Source organism: Triticum urartu, chromosome 1 (assembly GCF_003073215.2).
Source record: "Triticum urartu cultivar G1812 chromosome 1, Tu2.1, whole genome shotgun sequence".
In the NCBI taxonomy this organism is placed as follows: domain Eukaryota; kingdom Viridiplantae; phylum Streptophyta; class Magnoliopsida; order Poales; family Poaceae; genus Triticum; species Triticum urartu.
This window is the reverse complement of record NC_053022.1, coordinates 407,761,040-407,771,056: the sequence shown is the minus strand read 5'-3', so window position 1 is coordinate 407,771,056 and position 10,017 is coordinate 407,761,040.

Here is a 10,017-nt window from a genome sequence, read left to right as displayed (position 1 = left end):
AGGTGCTGTACCTTCGGTGCTAGGATCGGTTGGATCGTGAAGACATTCGACTACATCAACCGCGTTGTCATAACACTTCTGCTTACGGTCTACGAGGTTATGTGGACAACACTCTTCCCCTCTCGTTTCTATGCATCACCATGATAGATCTTGCATGTGCGTAGGAAAATTTTGAAATTACTGCCTTCCCCAACAGTGGCATCAGAGCCAGGTCAATGCGTAGATGTTATATGCACGAGTAGAACACAAAGGAGTTGTGGGCGTGGGTATATACATATTGATTGCCATCACTAGTTGATTCTTGATTCAGCAGTATTGTTGGATGAAGCGGCTCAGACCGACATTACGTGTACGCTTACGCGAGACTAGTTCTACCGACGTGCTTCGCACACAGGTGGCTAGTGGGTGTTAGTTTCTCCAACTTTAGTTGAATCAGATTCAATGAACAGGGTTCTTTTTGATGATCAAAAAGCAATCACTATACCGCGTTGTGGTTTTTGATGCGTAGGTAGGAACGGTTCTTGCTCAGCCCGTAGCAGCCACGTAAAACTTGCAACAACAAAGTAGAGGACGTCTAACTTGTTTTTGCAGGGCATGTTGTGATGTGATATGGTCAAGACATGATGCTAAATTTTATTGTATGAGATGATCATGTTTCGTAACAGAGTTATCGGCAACTGGCAGGAGCCATATGGTTGTCTCTTTATTGTATGAAATGCAATCGCCATGTAATTGATTTACTTTATCACTAAGCGGTAGCGATAGTCGTAGTAGCAATAGTTGGCGAGACGACACCGATGCTTCGATGGAGATCAAGGTGTCAAGACGGTGACGATAGTGATCATGACGGTGCTTTAAAGATGGAGATCAAAGGCACAAGATGATGATGGCCATATCATATCACTTATATTGATTGCATGTGATGTTTATCCTTTATGCATCTTATTTTTCTTAGTTCGGCGGTAGCATTATAAGATGATCTCTCACTAAATTTCAAGGTATAAGTGTTCTCCCTGAGTATGCACCATTGCTACAGTTCGTCGTGCCGAGACACCACGTGATAATCGGGTGTGATAAGCTCTAAGTTCACATACAACGGGTGCAAGCCAGTTTTGCACACGCAGAATACTCGGGTTAAACTTGACGAGCCTAGCATATGCAGATATGGCCTCAGAACACTGAGACCGTAAGGTCGAGCATGAATCATATAGTAGGTATGATCAACATAATGATGTTCACCATTGAAAACTACTCCATCTCACGTGATGATCGGACATGGTTTAGTTGATATGGATCACGTGATCACTTAGATGATTAGAGGGATGTCTATCTAAGTGGGAGTTCTTAAGTAATTTGATTAATTGAACTTAATTTATCATGAACTTAGTACCAGATAGTATTTTGCATGTCTATGTTGTTGTAGATAGATGGCCTGTGCTGTTGTTCCGTTGAATCTTAATGTGTTCCTAGAGAAAGCTAAGTTGAAAGATGATGGTAGCAATTACATGGACAGGGTCCATAACTTGAGGATTATCCTCATTGCAACACAGAAGAATTACGTCCTGGAAGCACCACTAGGTGACAAACCCGTTGCAGGAGCAACGCCAGATGTTGTGAACACCTGGCAGAGCAAAGCTGATGACTACTCGATAGTTCAGTGTGCCATGCTTTACGGCTTAGAACCGGGACTTCAACGACGTTTGAACGTCATGCAGCATATGAGATGTTCCAGGAGTTGAAGTTAATATTTCAAGCAAATGCCCGGATTGAGAGATATGAAGTCTCCAATAAGTTCTACAACTGCAAAATGGAGGAGAATAGTTCTGTCAGTGAACATATACTCGGAATGCCTGGGTACCACAACCACTTGACTCAACTGGGAGTTAATCTTCCTAATGATAGTGTCATTGACAAAATTCTTCAATCACTGCCACCAAGCTACAAGATCTTCGTGATGAACTATAATATGCAAGGGATGGATAAGACGATTCCCGAGCTCTTCACAATGCTAAGAGCTGCGGAGGTAGAAATCAAGAAGGAGCATCAAGTGTTGATGGTCAACAAGACCACCAGTTTCAAGAAAAAGGGTAAAGGGAAGAAGGGGGACTTCAAGAAGAACGACAAGCAAGTTGCTGCTCAAGTGAAGAAGCCCAAGTCTGGACCTAAGCCTGAGACTGGTGCTTCTACTGCAAAGGGACTGGTCACTGGAAGCGGAACTGCCCCAAGTATTTGGCGGAGAAGAAGGGTGGCAAAGTGAAAGGTATATTTGATATACATGTTATTGATGTGTACCTTACTAAATGATCGCAGTAGCGCCTAGGTATTTGATACTGGTTCTGTTGCTAATATTTGCAACTCGAAACATGGGCTACGGATTAAGCGAAGATTGGCTAAGGACGAGGTGACGATGCGTGTGGGAAATGGTTCCAAAGTCGATGTGATCGCCGTTGGCACGCTACCTCTACATCTACCTTCGAGATTAGTTTTAGACCTAAATAAATGTTATTTGCTGCTAGCGTTGAGCATGAACATTATATATGGATCTTGTTTGATGCGAGACGGTTATTAATTTAAATCAGAGAATAACGGTTGTTCTATTTATATGAATAATATCTTTTATGGTCATGCACCCTTGATGAGTGGTCTGTTTTTACTAAATCTTGATAGTAGTGATACACATGTTCATAGTATTGAAGCCAAAAGATATAAGTTTAATAATGATAGTGCAACTTATTTTTGGCATTGTCGTTTAGGTCATATTGGTGTAAAGCGCATGAAGAAAATCCATGCTGATGGACTTTTGGAATCACTTGATTATGGATCACTTGATGCTTGCGAACCATGCCTCATGGGCAAGATGACTAAAACTGCGTTCTCCGGAACAATGGAGCGCGCAACAGACTTGGTTGGAAATAATACATACTGATGTATGCGGTCCGATGAGTGTTGATGCTCATGGCGGGTATCGTTATTTTCTTACCTTCACAGATAATTTGAGCAGATACGGGTATATCTACTTGATGAATCATAAGTCTGAGACATTTGAGAAGTTCAAAGAATTTCATAGTAAAGTGGAAAATCATCGTAACAAGAAAATTAAATTTCTACGATCTGATCGTGGAGGTGAATATTTGAGTTATGAGTTTGGTCTTCATTTGAAACAATGCAGAATAGTTTCGCAACTCACGCCACCTGGAACACCACAGCGTAATGGTGTGTCTGAACATCGTAACCGCACTTTATTACATATGATGCGATATATTATGTCTCTCGCTGATTTACCGCTATCGTTTTGGGGTTATGCTTTAGAGACAGCTGTATTCACGTTAAATAGGGCACCATCAAAATCCGTTGAGACGACACCTTATGAACTGTGGTTTGGTAAGAAACCCAAGTTGTCGTTTCTTAAAGTTTGAGGTTGCGATGCTTATGTGAAAAAGCTTCAACCTGATAAGCTCGAACCCAAGTCGGAGAAATGTGTCTTCATAGGATACCCAAAGGAGACTGTTGGGTACACCTTCTGTCACAGATCCAAAGGCAAAATATTAGTTGTTAAGAATGGATCCTTTCTAGAGAAGGAGTTTCTCTCGAAAGAAGTGAGTGGGAGGAAAGTAGAACTTGATGAGGTAATTGTACCTACTCCCTTATTGGAAAGTAGTTCATCACTAAAATCAGTTCCAGTGATTCCTACACAAGTAAGTGAGGAAGCTAATGATGATGATCATGAAACTTCTGATCAAGTTACTACCGAACCTCGTAGGTCAACCAGAGTAAGATCCGCACCAGAGTGGTACGGTAATCCTGTTCTGAAGGTCATGTTACTTGACCATGACGAACCTACGAACTATGAGGAAGCGATAATGAGCCCAGATTCCGCAAAATGGATTGAGGCCATGAAATCTGAGATGGGATCCATGTATGAGAACAAAGTGTGGACTTTGGTTGACTTGCCCAATGATCGGCAAGCCATAGAGAATAAATGGATCTTCAGGAAGACTGACACTGACGGTAATGTTACTGTCTACAAAGCTCGACTTGTTGCGAAAGGTTTTTGACAAAGTTCAAGGAGTTGACTACGATGAGACTTTCTCACCTGTAGTGATGCTTAAGTCGGTCCGAATCATGTTAGCAATTGCCACATTTTATGATTATGAAATTTGGTAAATGGATGTCAAAACTGCATTCCTTAATGGATATCCTAAAGAAGAGTTGTATATGATGCAACCGGAAGGTTTTGTCGATCCAAAAGGTGCTAACAAAGTGTGCAAGCTCCAGCGATCCATTTATGGACTGGTGCAAGCCTCTCAGAGTTGGAATATACGCCTTGATAGTGTGATCAAAGCATATGGTTTTATACAGACTTTTGGAGAAGCCTGTATTTACAAGAAAGTGAGTGGGAGCTCTGTAGCATTTCTGATATTATATGTGGATGACATATTGTTGATCAGAAATGATACTGAATTTCTGAATAGCATAAAAGGATACTTGAATAAGAATTCTTCAATGAAAGACCTCGGTGAAGCTGCTTACATATTGGGCATCAAGATCTATAGAGATAGATCAAGACGCTTAATTGGACTTTCACAAAGCACATACCTTGATAAAGTTTTGAATAAGTTCACAATGGAGTAAGCAAAGAAAGGGTTCTTGCCTATGTTACAAGGTGTGAAGTTGAGTCAGACTCAATGCCCGACCACTGCAGAAGATAGAGAAAAAATGAAAGTCTTTCCCTATGCTTCGACCATAGGTTCTATCATGTATGCAATGTTGTGTACCAGACCTGATGTGTGCCTTGCTATTAGTTTAGCAGGGAGGTACCAAAGTAATCCAGGAGTCGATCATTGGACAGCGGTCAAGAACATCCTGAAATACCTGAAAAGGACTAAGGATATGTTTCTCGTTTATGGAGGTGACAAAGAGCTCATCATAAATGGTTACGTCGATGCAAGCTTTGACACTGATCCGGATGACTCTAAGTCACAAACCGGATACGTATTTTTATTAAATGGTGGATCTGTCAGTTGGTGCAGCTCCAAGCAGAGCGTCATGGTGGGATCTACATGCGAAGCGGAGTACATAGCTGTTTCGGAAGCAGCAAATGAAGGAGTTCATATCCGATCTAGGTGTCATACCTAGTGCATTGGTTCCAATGAAAATCTTTTGTGACAATACTAGTGCAATTGCCTTGGCGAAGGAATCAAGATTTCACAAGAGAACCAAGCACATCAAGAGACGCTTCAATTCCATCCGTGATCAAGTCAAGGAGGGAGACATAGAGATTTGCAAGATACATACGGATCTGAATGTTGCAGACCCTTGACTAAGCCTCTCTCACGAGCAAAATATGATCAGCACCAAGACTCCATGGGTGTTAGAATCATCACAATGTAATGAAGATTATTGACTCTAGTGCAAGTGGGAGACTGAAGGAAATATGCCCTAGAGGCAATAATAAAGTTGTTATTTATATTTCCTTATATCATGATAAATGTTTATTATTCATGCTAGAATTGTATTAACCGGAAACTTAGTACATGTGTGAATACATAGACAAATAGAGTGTCACTAGTATGCCTCTACTTGACTAGCTCGTTAATCAAAGATGGTTAAGTTTCCTAGCCATTGACAAAGAGTTTTCATTTGATAAACGGGATCACATCATTAGAGAATGATGTGATTGACTTGACCCATCTGTTAGCTTAGCACAATGATCGTTTAGTTTACTGCTATTGCTTTCTCCATAACTTATACATGTTCCTATGACTATGAGATTATGCAACTCACGAATACCGGAGGAACACTTAGTGTGCTATCAAACATCACAACGTTGCTAGGTGACTATAAATATGCTCTACAAGTGTCTCCGATGGTGTTTGTTGAGTTGTCATAGATCAAGATTAGGATTTGTCACTCCGTGTATCAAAGAGGTATCTCTGGGCCCTTTCGGTAATGCACATCACTATAAGCCTTGCAAGCAATGTAGCTAATGAGTTCTTTACGAGATGTAGCGTTACGTAACGAGTAAAGGGACTTCCCGGTAACGAGATTGAACTAGGTATTGAGATACCGACGATCAAATATCGGGCAAGTAACATACCGATGACAAAGAGAACAACGTATGTTGTTATGCGGTTTGACCGATAAAGATATTCGTCGAATATGTAGGAACCAATATGAGCATCCAGGTTCCGCTATTGGTTATTGACCGGATATGAGTCTCCGTCATGTCTACATAGTTCTTGAACCTGTAGGGTCCGCATGCTTAACATTTGGTCACAGTCGGTATTATGAGTTTATGTGTTTTGATGTACCGAAGGTTGTTGAGTCCCGGATGTGATCACGGGCATGACGAGGAGTCTCAAAATGATCAAGACATAAAGATCGATATATTGGAAGCCTATGTTTGGACATCGGAATGGTTCCGGGTGAGTTCGGGAATATACCGGAGTACTGGGAGGCTACCGGAACCCCCCGGGAAGTATATGGGCCTTATTGGGCCATAGTGGGAGAGAGGAGAAGGGAGCCTAGGAGGGGGCGCCCCCCCCCCCAGCACAATCCGAATTGGGTGGGGGGCCCTTTCCTTCCTCCTTCCTTCCCCTTCCTTCCTCTCCTAGTCCAACTAGGGAAGGGGGGAATCCTACTCCCGGTGGGAGTAGGACTCCTCCAGGGCGCGCCATAGAGGGCCGGCCATCCCCCCACCTCCACTCCTTTATATACGGGGGAGGGGGAACCCCAAGACACACAATTTGACAATTATCTTAGCCGTGTGCGGTGCCCCCCTCCACCATAATCCACCTTGGTCATATCGTTGCAGTGCTTACACGAAGCCCTGTTCCGGTAGCTTTATCATCACCGTCATCATGCCGTCGTGCTGACGAAACTCTCCCTCGACATTCAGCTGGATCTAGAGTTCGCGGGACGTCACCGAGCTAAACGTGTGCAGATCGCGGAGGTGTTGTACCTTCGGTGCTAGGTTCCGTCGGATCATGAAGACATTCGACTACATCAACCGTGTTGACATAACTCTTCCGCTTACGGTCTACGAGGGTACGTGGACAACACTCTTCCCCTCTCGTTGCTATGGATCACCATGATAGAACTTGCATGTGCGTAGGAATTTTTTGAAATTACTGCGTTCCCCAACACGTTGGTATCATCATACCTAGTTCAATCTCGTTACCGGCAAGTCTCTTTACTCATTCCGTAATGCATCATCTCATAACTAACTCATTAGTCACATTGCTTGCAAGGCTCATAGTGATGTGCATTACCGAGAGGGCCCAGATATACCTCTCCGACATTCAGAGTGACAAATCCTAATCTCGATCTATGCCAACTCAACAAACACCATCGGAGACACCTGTAGAGCATCTTTATAATCACCCAGTTACGTTGTGACGTTTTATAGCACACTAAGTGTTCCTTCGGTATTCGGGAGTTGCATAATCTCATAGTCATAGGAACATGTATAAGTCATGAAGAAAGCAATAGCAAAAAACTAAACGATCATTATGCTAAGAAAATGGATGGGTCTTGTCCATCACATCATTCTCTAATGATGTGATCCCGTTCATCAAATGACAACACATGTCTATGGCTAGGAAACTTAACCATCTTCGCTTAACGAGCTAGTCAAGTAGAGGCACACTAGGAACACTCTGTTTGTCTATGTATCCGGAAATGTACTAAGTTTCCGGTTAATACAATTCTAGCATGAATAATAAACATGTATGATGATATAAGGAAATATAAATAACAACTTTATTATTGCCTCTAGGGCATATTTCCTTCAGCGAGGGCACTATTGTCTGTGAGGATTAAGTTTTTCAACAAGAAATTTCTCACGGGACTGTATGTTGAACAGCATAAAAAGAAGTTTCAGGTGGACTGATACGTCTCGATGTATCTATAATTTTTGATTGTTTCATGTCAATATTATACAACTTTCACATGTTTTTGGCAACACTTTATATGATTTATTGGACTAACCTATTGATCCAGTGCCCAGTGCCAGTTCCTATTTTTTGCATGTTTTTTGTTTCGCATAATATCCATATCAAACGAAGTCCAAATGCAATAAAAATTTACGGAGAATTGTTTTGGAATATATGTGATTTTTGGGACATGGAATCAACGCAAACGGAGGCCCACAGCCCCCACAAGACACCAGGGCGCGCCCAAGGGGCCATGCGCGCCCTGGTGGGTTGTGCCCTCCTTGGATGTCGGTTGGGTCTCTACTTCGGGCGCAAGGAAGCTTATATCCGGGGAAAAATCGTGTTAAAATTTCAGTGCAATCGGAGTTACGGATCTCCCGAAATATAAGAAACGGTTTTCAGCCAGAAAACAGGAACGCGAAACAGAAGAGAAGAGAGAGGGAGATCCAATCTCGGAGGGGCTCCCGCCACTCCGCCGCCATGGAGGCCATGGGCCAGAGGGGGAACTCTCCTCTCATCTAGGGGGAGGCCAAGGAAGAAGAAGAAGAAGAAGGATGGGGTCTCTCTCCCCTCTCTCCCGGTGGCACCAGAGTGCCGCCGGCGCAAGGATCATGACGGTGATCTACATCAACAATCTTGCTACCGTCAACACCAACTCTCTCCCCCTCAATGCAGCGATGTAACACCTCTTCTCCCCGCTGTAATCTCTACTTAAACATGGTGCTCAACTCCATATATTATTTCCCAATGATATTTGGCTATCCTATGATGTTTGATTAGATCCGTTTTGTCCTATGGGTTAATCGTGATCTTGGTTGGTATGAGTGTATATTTTATTTATGGTGTTGTCCTACGGTGCCCTCCGTGTCGCGCAAACGGAAGGATCTCCTTTGTAGGGTGTTGCAATATGTTCATGATTCTCTTATTTTCGGTTGCGGGAGTGACAGAAACCTAAACACGGATAAGTGTGTTGTTTCTTATGGGAGTAAAGAGGACTTGACACTTAATGCTATGGTTGGGTTTCACGACCTTAATGATCTTTAGTAGTTGCGGATGCTTGCTATATTTCCAATCATAAGTGCATATGATCCAAGTAGAGAAAGTGTGTTAGCTCATGCCTCTCCCTCATATAAAATTGCATGAATGATTACCGGTCTAGTTATCGATTGCCTAAGGGGAGTAGAAGGTGCTCCAGGTAATAAATACTTTTGCGGTCCCCACCAGGTTGATATGGTGATTATCATGATACCAAAAGTTAAATATCTTGTGAAAGTGACACAATTAAAGCTTGTGAGTATATGTAATGTTGTATACAAGGTGGTATCAAAGATGAGCGCATTTGAAAATTATTTTGCTAGAAGTGATTAGCCTGACGCGAAGTATTTATTTTTTCTCGGAAGGATGATTATGAACATTGTTCTTGTGACCTACGAGAGCTACCATACACAAAATAACAGGATGGCAGTGGATTTGTTTGAAGGGGGTCACGTCAAAGCTTTGTTTTCATAAAAATTGGGTAAAATTAGTTACTCGATGTGTTTCCACAGTTTAGTATCAGGTTCGCTTTCATTCTAAAGAAAGTGAGAGTTTCAAGCCCACTAGGGGATTATGACAGAGGGAAGAGGCATTCTCCCCCTATTTGTTCTTATTGTGAACAGAGGGGTTGACTACTTTATTAAATATTACTAGTGTGAAGGTATGCATAAAAGTCCAACTATCACAAACCTTCTTTTTGGAGATGACTCGTTGATTCTCATGATCATAAAGTGATAAGTGTCTATAAAAAATCATGGAATCCTATTGTGCGGCCTCACGGGAAATGGTGAGTGTTGAAAAACCAAGTATCTTCTTTAGCCCCACGGTATAGTGGGAATCCAAGAACAAATAAGTACAATTCTGAACATCATGACTGAGGCGCTAAGTGACAAGTATTTGGGGTTGCCAGTCATGGTGGGCACAGAGAAAACAGATTGTTTTTTATATTTGGTTGATCAAGTAAAGTAAAGGATCAATTGTTGGAAAGAAAGGCTATTACCGATAGTAGGGAAGGAGGTACTTCTCAGAACGGTCGTATAAGCAATAC